Here is a 22,048-nt window from a genome sequence, read left to right as displayed (position 1 = left end):
CCATAGCCACAACGTTTAATAGGATTTTCCATTCAATGGCATTGGTGCTTCCATACCAGGCTGTGATGCAGCCAGTCAATATACTCTCCACAACACATCTGTAGAAGTTTTTCAACCTGTAGCTTTTGGTATTGCCGCTCTCTCATTCCCAGGTACAAGCTGGGCATCCATTTAATCAACTGCTGGTTAGGAGTGGAACTATTAGATGCAAATGAGGGTGTAACTGATTTGGCTTACAGGAGTCTGCATTTCTGGTATTTCCCAAATAGTCAATTATTTTCTGCTGGTCCTGATCAAGGGTCTCAGCCCGAAAAGTCGACTGTTTACTCTTTTCCAATTATTTTTTTTGCCTCCTTTTACAATTAAAATGGAAGTGGGCCTGGGTCTGCTCTACCAACAAGTTACATTTTGCTTTGTTACGACAATTCAGATTTGTCAAAGAGTTAGAACATTGGATTCACTCAGATTATCCTGCCACAAAGTTGCGATTTCACAATTGCCCACAAAAAACACGATCAGCAAGCAAGGAAAAATGTGTCAGCATTTAAAATTCTGTTCCAATCAAATGTAGACTTCTTTTGTATTGAATACTAATTTATGCACATACTACTGCAATTTCTTAGATTACAAGTTTCTGGTGTATTTCAAAATTCCCAATCTGTCCTATTATGTTTGTGCAAGGTCAGATTATAGCTCAGGTCATTCCTGAGTTTGGAGTTCAATTCCATGCTGTTCTGTAAGAAGTCTCTGTACGTTCTCCCCGTGGAATGTGCAGGTTTACTCCTGGTCCTACGGTTTCCTCCCACAGTGTAAAGACATGCTGGGTAGGTTAATTGGTCATTGTAAATTGTTCCATGATTAGGTTAGGGTTAATTGAGTTTGTCAGCGGTTGCTGGAGCGGCTGGCTTGAAGGGCTGTATAGCTAAATAAATTTTGTCATGTATTTAACATGGATTACCAGCTGCTTTTGCAATGTATTTGAGGAAGATATAGATATAAGAGAAAGTTAACTGGAAGATAAGGCAACATTGTCGCTGATTACCATTAATCAGAACTAGTTGTTTCTGATTCAAACTGGAGCGGTTGGTTATCTGAAGTTGTTGAATACAATGTTGAGACCTAGCAGCTGATGCTGCTTCTTAAGCTTACATTGGGCTTCACTGGAACAATATCAGTCAGTTCCGTTGTAATTGTTCACTCTCGAAATTTGTATACACTTTTTCTATCTCTACAATTGTTACCTGGCCAGATAGGTATTTCCAACATTCTGCTTTCTTTTAAATTTCCTGCAACTGTGGAAGTTTGATTCTCACAGTTCCGGCTTAGATTTTTTCCCCTCTCACTCCTTTGTCCTAATTCATCTCCTTCTATTTGCATCTCACCACATGCCTGGTCATAGGCTGATGAAGTGGACACTATTCCAAACTCTGTCATGGGAAGCAATTATCAGACAGGTAGAAGGTAGAATTCATGAATATGTTGTAAGAGCCTCCTTGAAAGATGCAACATCCCCACCGCTTCTCGGGAATCCCAGTCTATGACTGTTCTAAGTGGAAAAAGATTACTTTAGATGGCATTGAGGATGCACAGGGGCCAGGAATTAATAACAGAAGGCATGCATCACTTCAGAAACCACCACCACCCACCTACACTTACATACACTGTCAATCAGGTACTTCTTGTCCCATCTGTGGAACAGTCTGCAATTCCCCACTCTGGTCTCAACAGTCACCCAAGGAAGAACAAAACAAGATTAAAAGCAAGTCCACCAATATCTCAAGGGTCAGCCTAAGGAAGAAAGCAAGAGCCCAAACACAGAGAGATCAAGGTGACAGTGGGATGGAGAATTATCTCCCATCCAGCCTGAATATAGGTATTGCATAAAGTTATCCCCTAACCTTCAATTGGTTTTTCAAGGAGATCATATTATGAGTACTGAATGAAGTTGCACTCAGTTCGAAGTCGTCAAATTGAACTGTTGCTCCATTTAAAAGGATCTCCGAATGGTGGGATGTTTGATAGCTTATTTCAATGCTAAACAAGAAATGTTTGCATATATATTACACAGTGTAATACTTTATTTATGTATAAGCATTACCTGGCAATTGCAGGATATTCTCCCAGCCAATGCCTCCAGCACTAAGGCACTAACAACAGTCAATTGGTTCCAACAGGCAGCCAAAATCACTTGCACATCTTACACTAGTCTCTCCTAATCTGAGGTCCATCACAGCAAAAAAACTACTACGCAGAAAGAGGAAATGACTGAAAGATGTTCACAAAGCCTCTGTGAAAATGTGTAACATCTCCATGGATGAGAATCCGTGGCTTCTAACTATTCAAAAGGGAAAAAAAGGATTCACAATGGCATTGAAAACTTGGATCCAATTCATTAGAAGCCTAATGTAAACCATGGGAGGAGCTCCCACTCCACCAACTACACACCACACCAGCCCATCAAGCATCGTCTGACCTATCTGTGCAGGTCTCACCATGACCTTATCAATCACCTTCAAGCCTATAGAACTGAAGTGGAAGCAAAATACCACTGACTCAGAGGGACTGCCTTAATAGAAAACAATATCCCCGAGCAAGTCCGAGCCTGACACTGGGAGTTTTTATAAGTAATTCAGTTTTCATTCAGAACACAGCAGTTCCTGCCATGCTGTCAGAACAGTGAATGTTAGATTGTCACTTGTTGAAAAATGCTGTTGCAACAACATGAGTGCAGGTCAAGTGGGAAAAAGCCACACTATACCTAAGCAAACAGAGGATATGAAATGAAAAGTAAGTAACAACAACTGGTACAAAAGAACATTTAAATTAGTAAGAAAGGAGCTTTTCAGGCGATATTAAACAAAATTCATCAGTGACTTTCCTTTCAAAAGGTTGGAAATAGGGTTGTTATTCATATATGATTGAAAAATATTTGATTTCATTTTCAACTCCTTAAACAATGAGCACACTAATCTTCACTCAGTAGTCCGAGTTAGTACATTGAGTTTTGGATGGTAAGTTCCTGAAGTTTAAAATTAGAGATAGCAGCAAGGAGTACGTTCAAATAATTAGGTCCAAAAGTAATGAAACATGTATGGATTCGGCCTGTGGATTCAAGCAACTGAAGAGCAAGTAGTATTATGCTTGATTGCCAGCTTATCCATGACAGATATCCACTCCATCTACCATCAGTGACTATAGATCTTACTGCCAAAAAGATGTGCTTCAAAAACGAAGTAAAGCTTTTTTGACTACATCTTGCAAAACCCTTAGTCTCTCCACTAAGGAGGACATTTGTAACAGTCCCCACATTTAAGGGCATATATTAACCTACCTTCATTGTAAAATCCTGTAAGATTTTATCTAACAACAAAGCATAAGTATTTCTGGTGGTGGCATCCGTTAGTCTCGCGAGACCATGGATCTACGCCTGGAAAGTCTTGCTTCAGTCTGTGTTAGAGCAGCGTCTGTCGTGGCTGTAGAGGCCCACACGGGAGTGACAGTCTCGGCTGCAGTGACTGCACTTGAAGGCACTATCCTCCAGTGTTGTCTTGGTGCTGTTTTTCCGACGAATGCGCTTTTCTTCAGTAGCAAGCCTCAGCTTCTCTTCTCCCCTTTTTAGACCTCTGTGTAGTTCCAGCCTCCAGTGAAAGCGATCGCTTGCGATGTCCTCCCACCTCTCAACGTTCATTTTCAGTGACTTCATGTCTCTCTTGCAGACATCTTTGAAACGAAGATGGGGCCGCCCTTGTGCTCTCTTGCCGGAGGCCAGTTCCCCGTACAGCAGGTCTTTCGGGATCTTTCCGTCTGACATACGGTGTACGTAGCCCAGCCAGCGGAGACGGCGTTGTTGGAGCAGGGTGAAGAGGCTGGGTATCTGGGTGCGGGCCAGGACCTCATTGTTGGTGACTCGGTCAGTCCACGTGATGTCCAGGATGCGTCTCAGGCTGCGAAGGTGGAAGGCGTTGAGACGCCGCTCTTGTCTGTAGTAGAGGCTCCAGGTCTCATTGCCGTAAAGCAGTGTGCTGAGGATGCAGGCCCTGTAGACTGTAACTTTGGTGTGCGTCATCAGCTTTCTGTTCTCCCAGACTCTCTTTGTCAGCCTGGCAAATGTTGAGGCTGCTCGTCCGATCCGTCTGTTGATCTTGGGGTCTAGGGAGAGGCTGTCCGTGATGGTGGAGCCAGGTATGTAAACTCGTGAACTACCTCCAGCTCGTAGTTGTTGATGGTAACGGCAGGGGGGTGCTCAACGCCTTGGCCCAACACGTTGGTTTTCTTCAGGCTGATGGTCAAGCTGAAGTCCTGGCAGGCTCTTGAGAAGCTGTCCATGAGGCATTGCAGTTGCTCTTCAGAGTGTGTTGCCAGTGCTGCATCGTCTGCAACCAACATGTCCCTGATGAGTACTTCACGAACCTTGGTGTTTGCCCTCAGCCAGGACAGACTGAACAGCCTCCCGCCCGATCTGGTGTGGAGGTAGACACCATCAGTTGATGTTCCAAAGGCGTGCTTCAGCATGACTGTGAAGAAGATGCCAAACAGGGTGGGGGCAAGCACACAGCCCTGCTTCACACTGCTGCGGATGTTGAAGGCCTCCGAAGAAGAGCCGTTGAAATCAACGACGCCCTTCATGTCTGTGTGGAATGACTGAACTATGACTGAGCCTCGGGGGACAATCAACTCTGGCAAAGTATTTCTAATGGAAGAGAATTAGGACAGTATTTCTAATGCAATGGGAATTATTTGTTATTTAATTAATGAAATGTTCTATTCAAGAATACCTTACTGACATTAATCCATTAAATTTACTATATATGAACTTAGATAAAATATTTTGTTTTGCCCTTTCCTATACTTTGAAATTTTACAATATGTTATATCAATATTATGTAATGCATAGAGAAGATATAACGTCAGTCATCAAAGGACAGTTTAATGGTCAAAATACAATTTATCATATCCTTAGGATATGCTAAGCTCAACAAGGTTAGCTCATAATTTTTAAAAAATGTCTTGTTGGGATATGAATATCATTAACAATGCTGGCACTATCTGCTCATTCGTAACAGCCTTTGGCCTGAGCAGGCAGTTTAGAGTGGTTCACCTCACAAATATTCCAGCTTAGTTATCTGCTTGTCTCTAAGAAGTAGATAATACACATAATTTTCTTACTTAAGTGTTTCAACTTTTTTAAAACCACACAATTATGATTTCTCAGTTCCTAAATCAATTATATGAATGCTTCATTCATTCTCTGCTCAGGCCTCTGTATAATGAGGGTGACACAGTAGCATAACACTATTACAGCGGCAGGAATGGGTTCATTCCTGCCACTGCCTGTAAGGAGTTTGTCTGCACTCCCCGTGAAAGCGTGTGTTTCCTCTGGGTGCTCCAGTTTCCTTCCACATTCTAAAGATGTACAGGTTAGTAGATCACTTGGGTGTAATTGGGCGGCAAGGGCTCATTGGGCGGCAAGGGCCTATTACTATGCTGTATTTCTAAATAAATATAATTAAAAGTTTAATTCATAGTAATTAAAACCAATATTCTGCTTTTTCTTCCTGTGCACCAAGGTGCACCACTTAATTTCCACACTATATTCCATCCGCCATAATCTTATCTACTCACTCAACTTGTCTATTCCCTTTTAACCTCTTTTCAAATCTTCCCCTTCCATAATATCAAAAATCTACATTAAAAACCTATTTCTCATTTTCTGCTCCAGCAAAAGTAAGTGGCATTTTCTGTTTCCATCTCATAACCGCAATCATTAATTATAGATATCATCAAATTTACTTCATCACACCCAGACTAAATGCCTGAACATCCAAAGCCATTTTGTGCCTCAGCTGCAGGCCTAAACTGTGATCAAAAAAGGTAACACATTCAGTAACGTCCTTGATTTTATAGCAAGTGCCTCTCGTTGTAAACTAAGAAACCTTTATGACTTTTTAAACGGCTTTATCTGGTTCTTCTGTCAATTTCAAAGTGTATGTAAATTGCGTCACAGAATTACAGAAGAATACCACCTGGATAAAGGTCCTTTGGCCTACTGAGTTTGTGCCAAATGTCAACCATCCATTTACTCCCATGATATACCCATCCCACATACCCATCAATTTCTTTTAGATTCTACCACTCATCAACATACTGTTGGCAATTTACTGTGGCCAATTAACCTGCACGCATTTGAGCGCAGAGGTATACAGGAGCAGGGGTTGGTCTTTGGGGGTATGTTCTTTCTTTTAAAATACAGCGGCTCATATTTTATGCATTAAATCATATTTCACTATTTTAGTTTTATATTCTTAGGTTTCTAACCTGTTATGTTATATTTCCAAATTTTTGTAGCATCTGTTGACTTTGAACATGTGGTTTTTATACCAGGTGAATGGCATTAAGTTACATATCAATATATACTGTATTCTATGCCATGTCAATATATCTTCCTACTGTTCCCTTGGAAACATCACTGAATATGTTTTCCCCAGTCTGAAAACAAATCATTCACTAGTAATCTCTGCTTTCAATTGTTTCATCTGCACAATTTTTAAAAACTATTTTGTGGCTTCTTATCAAAGAATACTACGTATTCACACACACACATATATATGTATGTACAGTAAATTACCAGCAGAATCTGAAAGAAACTGATATATATCTATGATTTCCTTTTATACATTCATAAAAGGACATAATTTAATACAGGCACTTTTGCCTCAAAATGAACATTGAATTGTCCCTAACGTGTCATCAAAGCACACAAAACTTTGGGCATTTGTTGTGTGGGGGGTGTGATCGTTGTTGGTCAGTGATTGGTTCATTTAAAGTTTATAATGCTCTTTTCCCATTGTTTGGCTTATGTGGTGTCCAGTTTCAAACACTTTGGGGGTATAAAGCATGGCACGTGTGAAAGGTTCGCTCTTTCCTTTGTCTAAGGCATGCTGTACAGAAGCCTTGGGAAGGTATGCTCCATGTGCACTTTTAACTAAGTATCTGTTTTTTTTGAATATTTAGTTCTGTAGATTGTGTAACTTGGGTGAACTTAAATGTTTGGTCAAATTTCTTTGCTGTTTGTAAGAAAATGTTTAATATGCTTATTAATCAGTGCATTCTGTCTCACTCACCAATCCTGTGAACATGCTTCCACGTTACAGTATAACCATTTACCAATGGTTGTTGGAGGTGTAGGATGAAGGATAAGACTTATAGCAGAAGAATTCAATACAATCCATCTCCTTCATTCTAGATCACAATTTTCAATATCAGCTATTTTCAAATCTGTGGATATAAACTGTTTTGTTAATATAGAAACTGAAACATTATCATGGTTAAACTGACATGTTGATTTGATAGTAATAAACACAGAATGCTGGAGGAACTCAGCATTTTGTGTGTTACTGTGGATTTCTCGCATCTAGCAGAATCTCTTGTGTTGAAGTTGATTTCATAAATGCCTACCTTTAAGTAATAAGCAAAAATGAAAATTGAATTAATCTTGAGAGACATTAATATTTCTCAGATAGTGTAACCATTGCAGCTAGATAGTAAAAATAATTTTGGGACAATTTGAATTAGTAGATTCACTTAATGGTCTGTGTTGGTACTCAAGATGCATATTCTGTTTATCATTGAGACAGCTTATGGAAAGTTAATTATGGCTAGCAAATTCCAGACTCCTGAAGGATTATGACATTATGAATCAAAGCTAGACCTACCCTGAAAACAATCTAAGTAACTGTTTGATTGTTATCATATCAAAGGGTAGATATTACAAGATTAAGAACTGCTGTTGCTCCTTTAGATGGATGGGTTTTTTGATCAAATGCAAGCACTGATATTCAAAGCTTGTCAGGCACTGTTACAAAGCTGTATTTTTGTTCCAGTGCAGAATGGAACTTTTTGCTTCTGCCTCAGTTGGCAGGTTCAATTTGTTTTCCTGGGTAGATTAATTGGCCATGAAACTCTCAGCTAGACTTTCAACTCTCAGAGGAACCATTCCAGAGCCAAAGTCATGAACAATGAGACAAAGGGAAAGAAGCTCCCCAAACAGAGCAAGATCTGTTGTACTGCAAGATAATTCTCACTTACCCTAAGTTTCTGCTGGTATCTTGACTGATTTTAGCAGAGAATTGAGTAGTGGGAAATAGCCTGTGGTAGAGAACCCAACCTACAGTTCCAGGTGTGTATTTCGTTCACTGAACACACATTCATAAAATTTTACATCTATGTAGTTAATTCCAGACAAGGTTTGGTTCATGTATCAACAACTAATAATATCACCATCCTACTAGTAACAGAATTACCAACTCATTAAAGTGCTCTTCCTCACTTCTTCACAGCTGAATAGTGCTATCACATCAATCAGGATGAATCTGATGTCTCAAGGGGACTGCAGAGTTAAGAGAAGGATGATAGAAAAGTGGAAGGCTACATGATTGATCTCCAGTTGTGAGAATTGTACAGTTTAAGTATAAGTGGATATTTTACAATGATAAATAAAACATTTGGGTGTCTGATTTTGAGGCCAAGGCCTCATTTAAATCAGACTGAAAAGCAAATGACAGAGAGGGTATCCCACAACAGCTTACTGGCTTTGGACCAGAGGAATTGTCAGTTGGATGGGAGCAACGTATTTGCACAGCGTGGAAGAGGACTTCTGCTTCTTTCCATTCCATAAAAAGATGTGGAGAAGATATTTGCAGCTATTTTCTGAGAAATTAGCCACTCTGTCCCTTTAAGCTGTATTGCTTTGGCTGCTCAGTGCCCAGGAACAAAGAAGAGCATTATACACTTCAGAATAAGATCAAGTTCATTATGTTGTGATATTTGTTGCTTTGTAGCAGGATCATAATAGGAGACAAAAATTGCTATAAGCAGCAGCAAATAAATAAATAAACAAATAACTCGAGTTTATTGTCATTTAACTATATGCATGTATACTGCCAAAGGAGACAATGTTTCTCCAGACCAGGGTGCAAAGCACAGTAATACACATAACACACACACAACACAGAATAACTTAGGAAAGTAAGAATTAAATCTAAAAATGGATTATGCATGGATAAACAACGTAAAATATTGTAGGGTACAATACAACTTATCTGGTGACATTTTAAACGCAATGTGGCAGTGTGTTCACAATCCTCAAGGCCTGAGGGAAGAGGATGTTTCCCATCCTGACTATTCTAGTTTTTATGCATCGGAATCTCCTGTCTGATGGCAGGATGTCAAAGAGGATACTGGATGGATGGGTGGGATCCTTGATAATACTAAGGGCTCTATGTATGAAGTGTCCCTGATGAATGGTAGGGAGATCCCTATGATCCTCTCAGCCGTCCTCACTGTCCTTTGTAGAGACTTCCAGTCCGATGCTCTGCTGCTCCCATACCAGATGAAGATGTAGCTTGTCAGGACATTCTCAACGGTGCTCCTGTGAACATCAGTGAAGGTGGAGGTGGTGGGGAGAGCATCGCTTGCCTCAATCTTCTCAGGTGGTGGAGGCACTGCTGTGCCTTCTTATTCAGGAATGTGATATTGAAGGACCAGGTGAAATCATCTATGATGTGAACTCCCAGGAACTTGGTGCACTTAACTCTCTCTACAGAGGAGCCATGTATGTGCAGAGGGAGATGGTTCATCTGCACCTTCCTAAAATCCACAATCACTTTCTTGGTCTTCTCCACATTTAGAGTTAGGTTGTTGTTCTCACACGAATCCACCATTTCCTCCGTTTCCTCTCTGTACTCCGACTCATCATCGTTGCTGATGAGGCCAACCACTGGTGCGACATCTTCAAAAACTTGATGAAACGCTTTGAGCTGAATCCTGCCACACAGTCACGTGAACAGCAGCAGGCTGAGCACACAGCCCTGGGAAGCGCCAGTGCTTAGTGTAGTGGGACTAGAGATTCTGCTGCCCACACGGATTGACTGTGGTCTTTCTGTTAACAAATCCAGGATCCAGTTACAGAGCGAGGCCCAGTGAGGACAGTTTCCCCACCAGTTTCTGGGGTATGATGGTGTTAAACTGAAGTAACTACTACAGAAATATTACAGCAACATAGCTGGTAATTTACGTAATTACCTCACAATTTCTTCCAAACCTAGTGTGATAAGATCAATTGGAGAAGTAAAGCAAAAAACTGATTTTGTGAACACATTAAAAAAGTGACCTTCGAAAACAGTGTGCATGGAATAAACTGAATAGCATTGCATTGTTAATATCTTAACAATGTTGTCCTGCTTGAGCATTGCCGGTGCATGCTAAATATATTCTCTATATATTATTGTAAAAATAAGTAATTACTACAGTCCTGGCATTCATTACTGCTAGCTTTAATTAAGGAATGAATTGAAGGAGGTACAGAATCAATAAGGCAAAAACTTGTCAGAAATGGTACTTCAATTACTGGAGGAGCAGGAAATTGCAGCCTGAAAACATTTGAGGAATGAATGAACTGCAACTGTATTTATCCAACACAAGCTTAAAGAATCTATGTACCTCATAATATTCAACACAATACAACAACCATCTGTGTGTCTTAATAGCACCTTCGAGATTTGGTGCAGGTAGACTTAGTAGATGTTATCAAGTTTCTTGAAACATATTTAAAGACACAATAGGGATTACAGCAGAAGAAAAATCCACATTGCCATTTTCTATCTTTTCTTGCTTGTTTTTAACTCTAATCTGATGTAGGGCTGTGTGCTGCTTCAGTTTTGTTCAATGATTTCAATTTAAACTAATAAATAACACATATTTAAACTTTTCTGCTTTGTCAAAGCTGTTGGAGAGTAAACTGAGAACAAGAGCACAAAAATATTTCAAATATTCAACAATTAGTTTATATTCTTCTCTATAAATAAGCAGTAAAATTAAATTTGAAAGTAACATGATCACCATTTACTCCTCATTCTTCCATTTCAACATACGCACATAGTGGCCGGGTTTTTTACAATCATTCCGTTTCTGAGAAATGTCCTAAACTGATTTATCCACAAGTCAGTAATAACGGTTTTCTGAGGTCCACCGTTGGTCAGGCTTGACCATGGACATTGCATCCTCGCTGTATATGCAAGCCAGGGCAGTATGATACGGTGAGCAAGCTGTTGCCCACATAGCAAGCGCCTCTTCTCCATACATCAGATGAATCCAAAGCAACGACAGAGACTGGTAAAGTTTGGCACCAGCGGAGTCGCAGGCGCTGCCAGTCAGTGTTGAACTCAACGTAGGACTGCCTTAGGGACTCCAGCTTTGGAGTTTTCCTTGGGCTTTAACTTCCTAAGCCTTCCCCTTGAGTGGGTATAGACTCAAGGCAGTGAAGGCTTGTGATCAGTTTTTTTCTACAGCAAATCACATCATATTGCTCAGCACATTTGCTATATTTCTTTAACTGAATAGTCATCTTATCACCACCATACTGCTTTACTCACATGATAACTATGTAGCTAAGTACAGCTCCAATGCCATACGTACACTTACCCATGACACCACTGTGTTGACCGAATCAAAGGTGGTTTTGAATTGACATATAGGTGGGAAATACAGGTCCATAATTCATTGAAAATGGTGAAAACAGGTAGATAGGGTCATAAAAAAAGTTCTTGGAACATTGGCCTTCATAAATCAACGTATTGAATACAGGAAATGGGATGTTATGTTGAAGTTGTAAAAGACATTCATGAGGCCTAATTTGAAGCATTGTGTGCAGTTTTGGTCACCTATCTACAGGGAGGATATAAACAAGGTTGAAAGAGTACAGAGAAAATCTGCAAGTGGTGGTACAGTCCAGGCCAACACAGCCAAATCCCTCCCCACCACTAAGCACATTTACATGGAGCACTGTCACAAGAAAGCAGCATCCATCATCAAGGTCACGTGACCTTGCCAAGTGCTCTTTTTGCTAGTACCATCGGCACAGGAGGTGCAGAATTCTTACGTTCCACACTAAAAGGTTCAGGAACAGTTATTAGCATAAAATTATCAGGCTCCTGAACTGACATGGATGACTTCACTCTCTACAACTGTGAACTGATTCTACAACTTAGAGATCCACTTTCAAGGATTGTTTTGAACTCATGTTCCCGTGATTATTTTCTTTTATTTGCACCATTTATTTGTCTTTTGCACCCTGGCCAGTCTTTATGTAGTTTTTCATAAGTTCTATGGAGTTTCTTTATTTTCCTGTAAATTTCTGCATGAAGATGTACCTTAAGGATAATTTAAAGATATGTTCTTTGATAATAAATTTTACTTTAAGTTCACTCTAATTTCGACATTATTAAACAAATATAATATTTATTGCATCCGTCATTAATAAATACCATGAAACATTTTAGAACATGGAGTCAAAAAGAAGAACAGCACAGAAACAGGCTCTTTGGCCCATCCAATCCATGCGAAAACCATTTAAACTGCATACTCCCATCGGCCTGCACTGGGACCATAGCTCTCCATATCCCCAGCATACATGTACCTACCCAAGCTGCTCTTAAATGCTGAAATTGAGATCGTGTGGACCACTTAACCACTTATGCTGGTAGCTCATTCCACATTCTCACAACCCTCTGAGTGAAGAAATTTGCCCTCATAGTTCCCTTAAAATTTTCACTTTTCACCCTTAACCCATGACCACTTCTTGTAGTCTCACCAAACCTCAGTGGAAAAAGCCTGCTTGCATTTACCCTATCTATACCCTTCATAATTTTGTATAACTATCAAATCTCCTCTCAGTCTTCTATGTTCTAAGGAGCACAGTCCTAACCTATTCAATCTTTCCTTATAACTCAAATCTGGCAACATACTTGCAAATTTTCTCTGTACACTTTCAACTTTGTTTACATGTTCCCTGCAGATAGGTAACCAAAACTGCACATAATACTCCAAATTAGGCCCCATGAATGTCTCTTACAACTTCAACATAACATTCCATCTCCTGTATTCAATACGTTGATTTATGAAGGCTAATGTGCCAAAAACTTTATGACCCTATCTACCTGTTTTCACTATTTTCAATGAATTATGGACCTGTGTTCCCAGATCCCTTTGTTCTACCACACTCCTCAGTGCCCTGCCGTTCATTGTGTAAGGCCTACCCTGGTTGGTCCTACCAAAGTTCAAAACCTCGCACTTGTCTGCATTAAATTTCATTTGCCATTTTCCAGCTCATTTTTCCAGCTGATGCAGATCCCTCTGCAACCCATGCTAGTCTTCTTTGCTGTCCTCCACACCCACAATCTTGGTGTCATCCGCAAATTTGCTGATCCATAGAGGAGTACAACACAGTACAGACCGTTCAGCACAGGATGTTATGCAGATGTTATAACCCACTCCAAGATCATTCTAACCCTTCTCTCCCATACAGCTTCCACTTTGCTTTCACTCATGTGCCTATCTAACAGTATGCTAAATATCTCTGGTATACCACCACCCCTGGCAGTGTGTTCCATCCACTTATGTAAAAAACCTACCTTGGACATGCCCCTATACTTTCCTCCAATTACCTTAAACAGACGTCCTCTTGTATTTGCTATTGCCACCCTGGGAAAAAGGCATTCACTGTCCACTGTATGGCTTTTATCATTTTATACACCTTTATCATTCCTATAATGAAGCAACCAGAACTGAACACAATACACAAGTGTTTTCGAACCAGAGATATATGGAACTGCAGCATTACCTTGGGGCTCTTGAACTTGTTCAACACCTTACTAAATTCCATGTAGACTACTCCACCTTCATCAATTAATTTTGTCAATACTTCTTTCTTGACCTCGTCATGTTCCAGCACTTTAGCCTGCTCTACACTGTCCTCACATTTGTCAAGGTCCCTTTCACTGATGAATTCTGAAGTAAAGTATTTATTAAGGAACTCTCCTACTTCCTATGACTCCAGGCATTTGTTTCCTCTCGTCATCCTCCTGTTCTTCACATAAACGTAGAATACCTTAGTGTTTTCCTTAATCTTACTTGTCAAGGCCTTCTCAAGTTCCCTTCTAGCTCTCCTAAGTCCCCTTCTTAAGTTCCTTCCTGGGTATCTTCTCACTCTTGAGAGCTCTATCTGAGCTTTGCTTGCTAAATCTTAAGTACAGTATGCCTCCTTCTTCCTTGACTAATGTTCCACTTCTCTTGTCAACCATGGTTCCTTCACCCTACCACCTTTGTTTTTAACTCAATGCAACAAACCTATTCAGAACCACATGCAATTACACTCTAAACAACCTCCACATTTCTATTGAACACTTTTCTGAGAACATCTGTAACCAATTTAGGCTCCCAAGTCCCTGCCTAATAGCATCATAATTAGTCCTCCTCCAATTAAATACTTTGCTACACCATCTGCTCCTATCCCTGTCCAAGGTCCCATCTTTTCTAAAGGTCAGGGAGTTGTGGTTCTGTCTCTGAAATGCTCACCCACCAAATAATCTATCAACTAACCATCTATTAACTAGTCAGCTTGTCCACTTATGGTGTCAAGAATCCTTCATGGACACACCTAATAAATTTTGCCCCGTCTAAAAATTTTGCACTAAGGAGATAACAGTCAATATTAGGAAAGTTAGGAAAGTTAACCAACAGTTATTTCTGCACCTTTCTAAAATGTGCCTATTGATCTGCTCCTTCGTGCCCCTGTTGCTATTGGGGGGTCTATCAAATGCTCCCTGTGGAGTGACTGCTCCTTTCCTCTTTCTGAATTCCATCCCCACTGACTCAGCAGATCATCCCTGTACAACAACCTTCCTTTTTGCGACAGTGATACTATCACTCTTCTTTCCTAAAAGATTGCATAAATTTGGCGTCTCATCAAAAACTGTGACAAACTTCTCTGGATGCACAGTGGAGAGTATCCTAACTGGTTGCATCACAGCCTGTATAGAAACACCAATGCCCAGGAGTGGAAAAAGCTACAGAAACTGATGGACACACAGGCAAAGTTTTCCACACCATGGAGAACGTTTACATGGAGCACTGCTACAAGAAAGCATCATCCATCATCAAGGACCCCCACATCTAGACTATGCTCTCTTCTAACTACTACCACCAGGCGGGAGGAACAGAAACCTTAGGTCCCACACCACCAAGTTCAGGAACAGTTATTACTCTATAACCATCAGGCTCCTGAACTGACATGGATAACTTTACTCATCACAACTCTGAATTGATTCTACAACCTACAGAATCACTCTCAAGGCTATGTTCTCAGTATTAATTCTTCTATTTGCACACTTGCCTCCTTTTGCACATTGTTTGTTTGTCCGTCTTTGTTTATGTATATTTTTTTCATAAATTCTATTGTATTTTTATTCCTGTAAATTCCTGCAGGAAAATGAACCTCAAGGTAGCATACGGTAACATATGCATACTCCGATGATAAATTGTACTTACTGTTCACATTATTGCAGGAATTAAAAATGCTAATTCACATCTCTTAAAGATGATTTTTCTATTGCTTACAAATCATAAGTAGAATTTGTACAACGTCATTATTGCTGTTTTCTTCATTTTTAAACCGTTGTATTTCTTCTTACTTTGACATGAAGGTAGCTAATTTTGTTACAACTTTATAAACCCCATACTGCTGTATCCAAGTGACAATTTCTCATGAACGTCATTCAGCTCCACAACTACAGAGCCCCTTATTACATAGCCAATCACATCTTTCCTTTATGTCTACTTATGTGCACATCTAGAAAGGATCATTATGATCGAGTGTAAACCCTGACCTTTCTTCTCCCTATCCCAGGAATACAAGCAATTGCACTGCCATTACTGTCCCAGCAGCTGAGACTGATTAACTCCACAAAAGCCAGGGATCACAACCAGAAATTTTGTTATTGTTAATGTTTCAATATTGCACCATGTGGCTAAAATGATATTTTTTTTAAGCGAAGATATTTTTAATTTTAAAAGAATGCTTGAAGCTGTGCTTTGCTGATGTTGCTATTGGAAGTAGAAATATAAATTATTACATGTTATTTCTGGAATATCCACAACTTGGTTAAAATGATAGTTGTTATTTGTTGTATATAAATGTATATTACTCAGTCAAATACATTAGCTTTCACTGCCACACAATATTTCCCGAAATAGGCACCAGGCCAAAGAAGACTTGTGATGTGTCTTTTGAAACTCCCGGAACAGCCTCACGCTTTCTGTGCTCCCAACAACTACCAGCATTAAACTTGAAATATCTGTTCTTGTTGTGGCACCTACAGTTGTCTCTACCTGCATCTTGTTATGTCACCTAATGGTGATGAAATAAGAACTCTCTGAATGCTGATTCAGAACCAATCAAACTCAACTTATATTTTACTTGACAATAAACTAAACGAACAATAAAGCAGTAAAAAAAATCTGAATCTGTGGTTCCCTCTTCAAGTGACCAGGCTTGCTATTGAACAGGTACACTTTTTGTGAAAATCTATTATTTTGGTGTGGATAAATATTATCTTTCAATATTCCAATATAAAAAGAAATAATTTGAATACATTTGTTCTTTGACTTAGACTTAGAAGCATATAAATTTCATTGTTTATTCAAAGCTTATAATAAAAAAAATAATGTTTTAGGTTTCCAAGCTGTATGGAATTGGCATGGAAGATTCTGAAACTTGAAGTAAAAAAAAAGCTATAGCATTTCTCCTCCAACTTGCATCTCGAAAATATCTTGAGGACACAAGAGTTAATAAGCAGTGTATGCAAATATTTAAGAAAAAATCTTCCATAAGCACAACTTGTACAGAGCATTCCTTCTATGAAAGACATTCCAAGCCTTTTGAAAACAGGGCTTTTTTGTCACACTTTCTTACTCCTCTCTCGGCAACTGTACAGTTTTGCACTTGGAATTAATCTGTTCTGATGATTGAAATGGAGTTCCCATTGGGTGGTACAGCAAAACAGCTTCTTTTTCCCAGACAATAAAATGCCCACGCTGTAATTCAACTTTCCCTCAGAGCAATATCCAATTTCAAATTTTCTTTCTTAATTTTTTAATCAGGACGGCAATCAAGATCTTAAAAGCAGAGTTTTGCAGCAGTTTTCCTGATTTGAGGAGCGACCATCAGCAAGAGGAACTTATTGGAAAAGGCCAATAAGGATAATTCAAGTTCAAGTGGAGTGGCCATTCTACTGGAGTGTACCAATCCTTACACTGGCTTCAGCTTTCAGGCTTAGGTGAGGTACATTGTCTTGTAAGTTACTCTCTCTGAGTTATTATTTATTTATTCCCCATTTATTAGTGCACAATATAGTGAGAATGGCTTCAGGGGCAGTATTTTGTACTACATTTGGGATGTGGGAAGTCTGGCAGACCTCCAGTCTCCCAGATAAACACATCTGCACCAAATGTACCAAACTACAGGTCCTGAGAGAATGTATTAAGGAACTGGAGCTGCAGCTCGATGACCTTCGACTCCTACAGGAGAATAAGGTGGTGACAGACTGAAAGTACAGGGCGGTAGTCACCCCTAGGTTGTAGGAGACAGGTAACTGGGCGCCTGTCAGGAGAAGGAGGGGAAATGCACAGCCAGTGAAGAGTACACCTGAGGCCATACCCCTCAATAATAAGGATATAACTTTAGATACTATTGAGGGAGACGACCTACCGGGGCAGCCACAGTGACCGCGTCTCTGGCACTGCGTCTGGTGCTGTGGCTCAGAAGAGCAGAGAAGTGAAGTGGACTGCAGTGTTGACAGGAGATCCCTTAGTCAGAGGAACAGAGACGAGGTTCTGCAGGTGCAATAGAGACACCTGGATGGTATGTTGCCTCCGTGGTGCCAGGATCAGAGATTGCTCAGAAGATGTCCATGTCATTCTCAAAAACGAGGTGAGCATCCAGAAATCTTGGTACATATTGGCACCAAGTTAGAAAAGGTGAGGAGGTCCTGAAGAGAGATTTTAGGGACCTAGGTAGAAAACTAAGAAACAGGACCTGCAGGGTAGTAATCTCTGGATTGCTGCCTGTGCTATGTGCTAGTGAGGGTAGGAACTGGATGATTTGGCAGGTGTATGTGTGGCTGAGGAACTGGTGCAGGGGGCAGCAGTTCAGATTTATGGATCATTGGAATCTCTTCTGGAGAAGGTATAACCTATACAATAGGGACTGGTTACACCTGAATCCGAGAGGGTCCAGTATCCTTGCGGGCAGGTTGGCTAGAGTTAACTGGGTGGGTTTAAAATAATTTGGCAGTGGGATGGGAACCGCTGAGATAGTGCTGAAGATGAGCTAGTTGGTTTACAAACAGAGGCAATGTGTATTGAGAGTCCTAGCAAGGAGATGCTGATGATAGGGCAAAATTACAGTCAACAGGAGGAGTTGCAATGCAAAAGGTGAATAAAATCAAAAAGGGTGAATACAGGACTAAAGGTTTTATATCTGAATGTGCATAGTACACAGAATAAGGTCAATGAACTTGTAGCACAGTTACAGATTGGCAAGTATAATGTTGTAGGCATCACTAAATCATGGCTGAAAGAAGATTATAACTGGGAGCTTAATGTTCAAGGATACACATTGTATCAAAAAGATAGGCAGGAAGGCAGAGGAGGTGATGTGGCTCTGTTGGTAAAAATTGAAATTAAATCATTAGAAAGGTGACATAGGGTCAGACGGAGTTGAATCTTCTGATAGAGCTAACGAACTGCAAGGGTAAAAATATCCTGATGGGAGTTATATAGGGACACGCCCAAACGGTAGTAAGTACGTTGTCTACAAGTTACAATGGGAGATAGAAAATGCATGTCAAAAGGGCAATGTTACAGTAGTCACAGGGGATTTCAATATGCACGTAGACTGGGAAAATCAAGTTGGTGTGGGGTTCCAAGAGGGGGAATGTCTAGAATACCTACGAGGTGGCTTTTTAGAGCAGCTCGTGCTTCTACCAACTAGGGGATTAGCTGTTCTGGATTGGGTGTTGTGCAATGAACTGGACTTGATTAGATAGCTTAAGTTCAAAGAACCCTTAGGAGAAAGTGATCATAATATGAATAAATTCACCCTGAAATTTGAAAAGGAGAAGCTAAAGTCAGATGTATCAGTATTACAGTGAAGTAAAGGAAATTACAGAGGCATAAGAGGAGGAGTTGGCCAAAATTGATTGGAAAAGAACACTGGCAGGGATGATGATCAAGCAGCAATGGATGGAATTTCTGGAAGGAATTTGGAAGGCACAGGATATATACATCCCAAAGAGGAAGAAGCACTCTAAAGGCAAGATGACATAACCATGGCTAACAAGGGAAGCCAAAGCCAATATAAAAGCCAGAGACAGGGCATATAATACGGCAAAAATTAGAGGGAAGTTAGAGGATTAGGAAGCTTTTAAATATCAACAGAAGGCAACATAAAAAGTAATTAATAAGGTAAAGATTGAATATGAAAGTAAGCTGGCCAATAATATTAAAGAGGATACCAAAAATTTCTTCAAACACGTAAAGTGTAAAAGAGAGGCAGGGGTGGATATTGGACCACTGGAAAACAATGCTGAAGAGGTAGTGGGGGGGGGGGAATAATGAAATTGCAGGTACACTGAATAAGTATTTTGCATCAGTCTTCACTGTGGAAGACTCTTGTAGTATGGCGGAAGTTCCAGGTGTCAGGGAGCAGGAAGTGTGTGAAGCTACCATTACTAGAGAGAAGGTTCTTGCAAAACTGTAAGGTCTGAAGGTAGATCAGTCATCTGGACCAGATGGTGGCAAATGGAATACAGCATCAGGAAGGGTATGGTCATGAACTTTGGCAGAAGAAATTAAAAGGTTAACTATTTTCTAAGTGGAGAGAAAGTACAAAAAACTGAGGTGCAAAGGGAATTTGGAGTCCTTGTGTAGGATTCTTTCAAGGTTAGTTTGCAGATTGAGTCTGTGGTGAGGAAGGCAAATGCAATGTTAGCATTCATTTGAGGAAAATTACAATATAAGCGCAAGGATGTAATGTTGAGACTTTATAAAGCACTAATGATGCCTCACTTGGAGTATTGTAAGCAGTTTTGGGCCCCTTATCTTAGAAAGGATGTGTTGAAACTGGAGAGGGTTCAAAGGAGATTCACAAACATGATTATAGGATTAAGCAGCTTGTCATTTGAAGGCTGCTTGATGGCTCTGGGCGTGTACTGACTGGAATTCAGAAGAATGAGGGGTGACCTAATTGAAACCTATTGAATGGTGAATGGCCTTGATAGATTGAATGTGAAGAGGATGTTTCCTATGATGGGAGCGGCTAAGACTAAGAGGGCACAGCCTCAGAATAGAGGGGCATCTTCTTGGAATGGAGGTGAGGAGAAATTTCTCTAGACAGAGTGGTGAATCTGGAATTCATTGCCAAAGGCAACTGTGGAGGCAAACTTTTTGTATATTGAAGGCAGAGGTTGATAGATTCTTGATTGGTCAGGGCATGAAGGGATATGGGGAGAAGGTAGGAGATTGGGGCTGAGAGGAAAATTGGATCAACTATGATGAAATAGCAGAACAGACTTGATGGGTTAAATGGTCTAATTCTGCTCCTATATCTTATGATCTTATGGTCTTAATATCTAAGAACAGTGAAGAATTTCTTTGTATTTTCTCTGTTTATAAAAATCACAAATTATAAACTTTCATAAATCACCTTTCATAAAAAAATCTCAGAATTTAAAAGGCAGTATCAGAAGCCAGAATTTCCAACAGTGCAATAGTGTGAAAATGATTGGAAGGTTAAAGTTTCTTACTCTCACTTCAGTGGTAACTTGGCATCTTAGCAATAATGTTATCAATAGCTATCTACCTACTGAGAAATGGAAGAGCCTGCTTTCAGCTCTTCAGTACTTTCGCTCTCCAGAAAACTCCAAAGAAGCTTGATTACTGACAGGCTGTCTTCATCATCTATCAAAAAAATGTCTAAGAATCTTAAGAGTAATTCAGTTTGCGATTATATTCCTGGTGTATAAGAGCAAACATATTTCTTGGAGGAGACATGGAATATAAAGCTTTGATAAAATGCCAGTGTTACTCCTGCGCACTTACTCCCCGACAATCTACTTATCACTGCTGGTAAATGCTCTGCTTTCAAGCTTCTACTGTTACTTCACAGTAGCTGCTGGTTTGAAGGATGATTCAGAATGGCCCGGGAGAATGCTCTTTAATTTCTTTGGTAAAGTGTATCAGTTTAATTCTCCATTTCCTCCTGGTAGGATGGACAGCCTTAGAAATATTGGAGTAGGCTGGTCCAGTCCTTGAGCCCATTCTGCCATTTGGAGTTGATTATCCTTCTGATTCCATGCTCTGTCCAACCTTCTGGACTGTATTTCCTCTAAAATCCTTGACGAGCAGAGATCTATCAAACCCAGATTTAGACATATTAATTAAGTTAAAATTCACTGCTTTTAGTGGGATAAACATTCACACCTTATATTAGAAAATGCACTTCCAAACTCTCTCCTAAATGGCTGATATTTATGTCTAAGTTATTAATACAGAACTACAAGGCGAAGTGGGTGAGGAAAAGCAGATTTATTTATTTATTTAGAGACACAGCGTAGTAAGAGGTTTTTCATGTTCAACGAGCCCATGCACCTCAATTACACCCATGTGAGAATGAACCTACTAAACCTGTACATCTTTGGAAAGTGGCACGAAACAGGAGCACCCTGAGGAAACACTCAGTCACAAGGAGAACTTGCAAATTCCTCACAGACAGCAGTGGAGTTCCACCTGAGTCACTGGCAATGTAGTAGCATTAAACTAACTGTTGTGCTACCATGGCACGAACAAAAAAAGATCAATTGTTTTGATCTTTTTCTTTTCAACAGGGAAAAATGGTGAGCTAATAGAGTTCTTCAAAATTATAGGAAAGCCACAGATACTGTGCAGGGAAGAGCAACACTAGAGATTATGACTAGAAATGGAATGGTGGAAGTTTGGCCACATTAAGCAATTGGTGATAGTAGACCGATAAGTGTATCATTAGTGGCCTGAGAGAAGTGCACATGATCCAAGACATTCAGGAAACCAATCAAGCCCAAAGCTGGGTTGAAGAGTTATAGATGGGGCAGTATGGAAGACAGTGGAGGTCAATATTCCT

The 22,048-nt window shown here is 40.0% G+C and overlaps 1 protein-coding gene across 1 annotated transcript in view; it reads right to left on the bottom strand.

Moving 5' to 3' along the window:
* The window catches only part of gmds (GDP-mannose 4,6-dehydratase), a 668,214-nt gene that overhangs the window by 207,093 nt on the left and 439,073 nt on the right, over positions 1-22,048 (bottom strand). The window lies entirely within an intron of this gene.

This window comes from Mobula hypostoma, chromosome 17, assembly GCF_963921235.1.
Source record: "Mobula hypostoma chromosome 17, sMobHyp1.1, whole genome shotgun sequence".
NCBI classification, from domain to species: domain Eukaryota; kingdom Metazoa; phylum Chordata; class Chondrichthyes; order Myliobatiformes; family Myliobatidae; genus Mobula; species Mobula hypostoma.
Note: the sequence above shows the minus strand (reverse complement) of the source record. Positions and strands in the feature narration are given on the sequence as shown.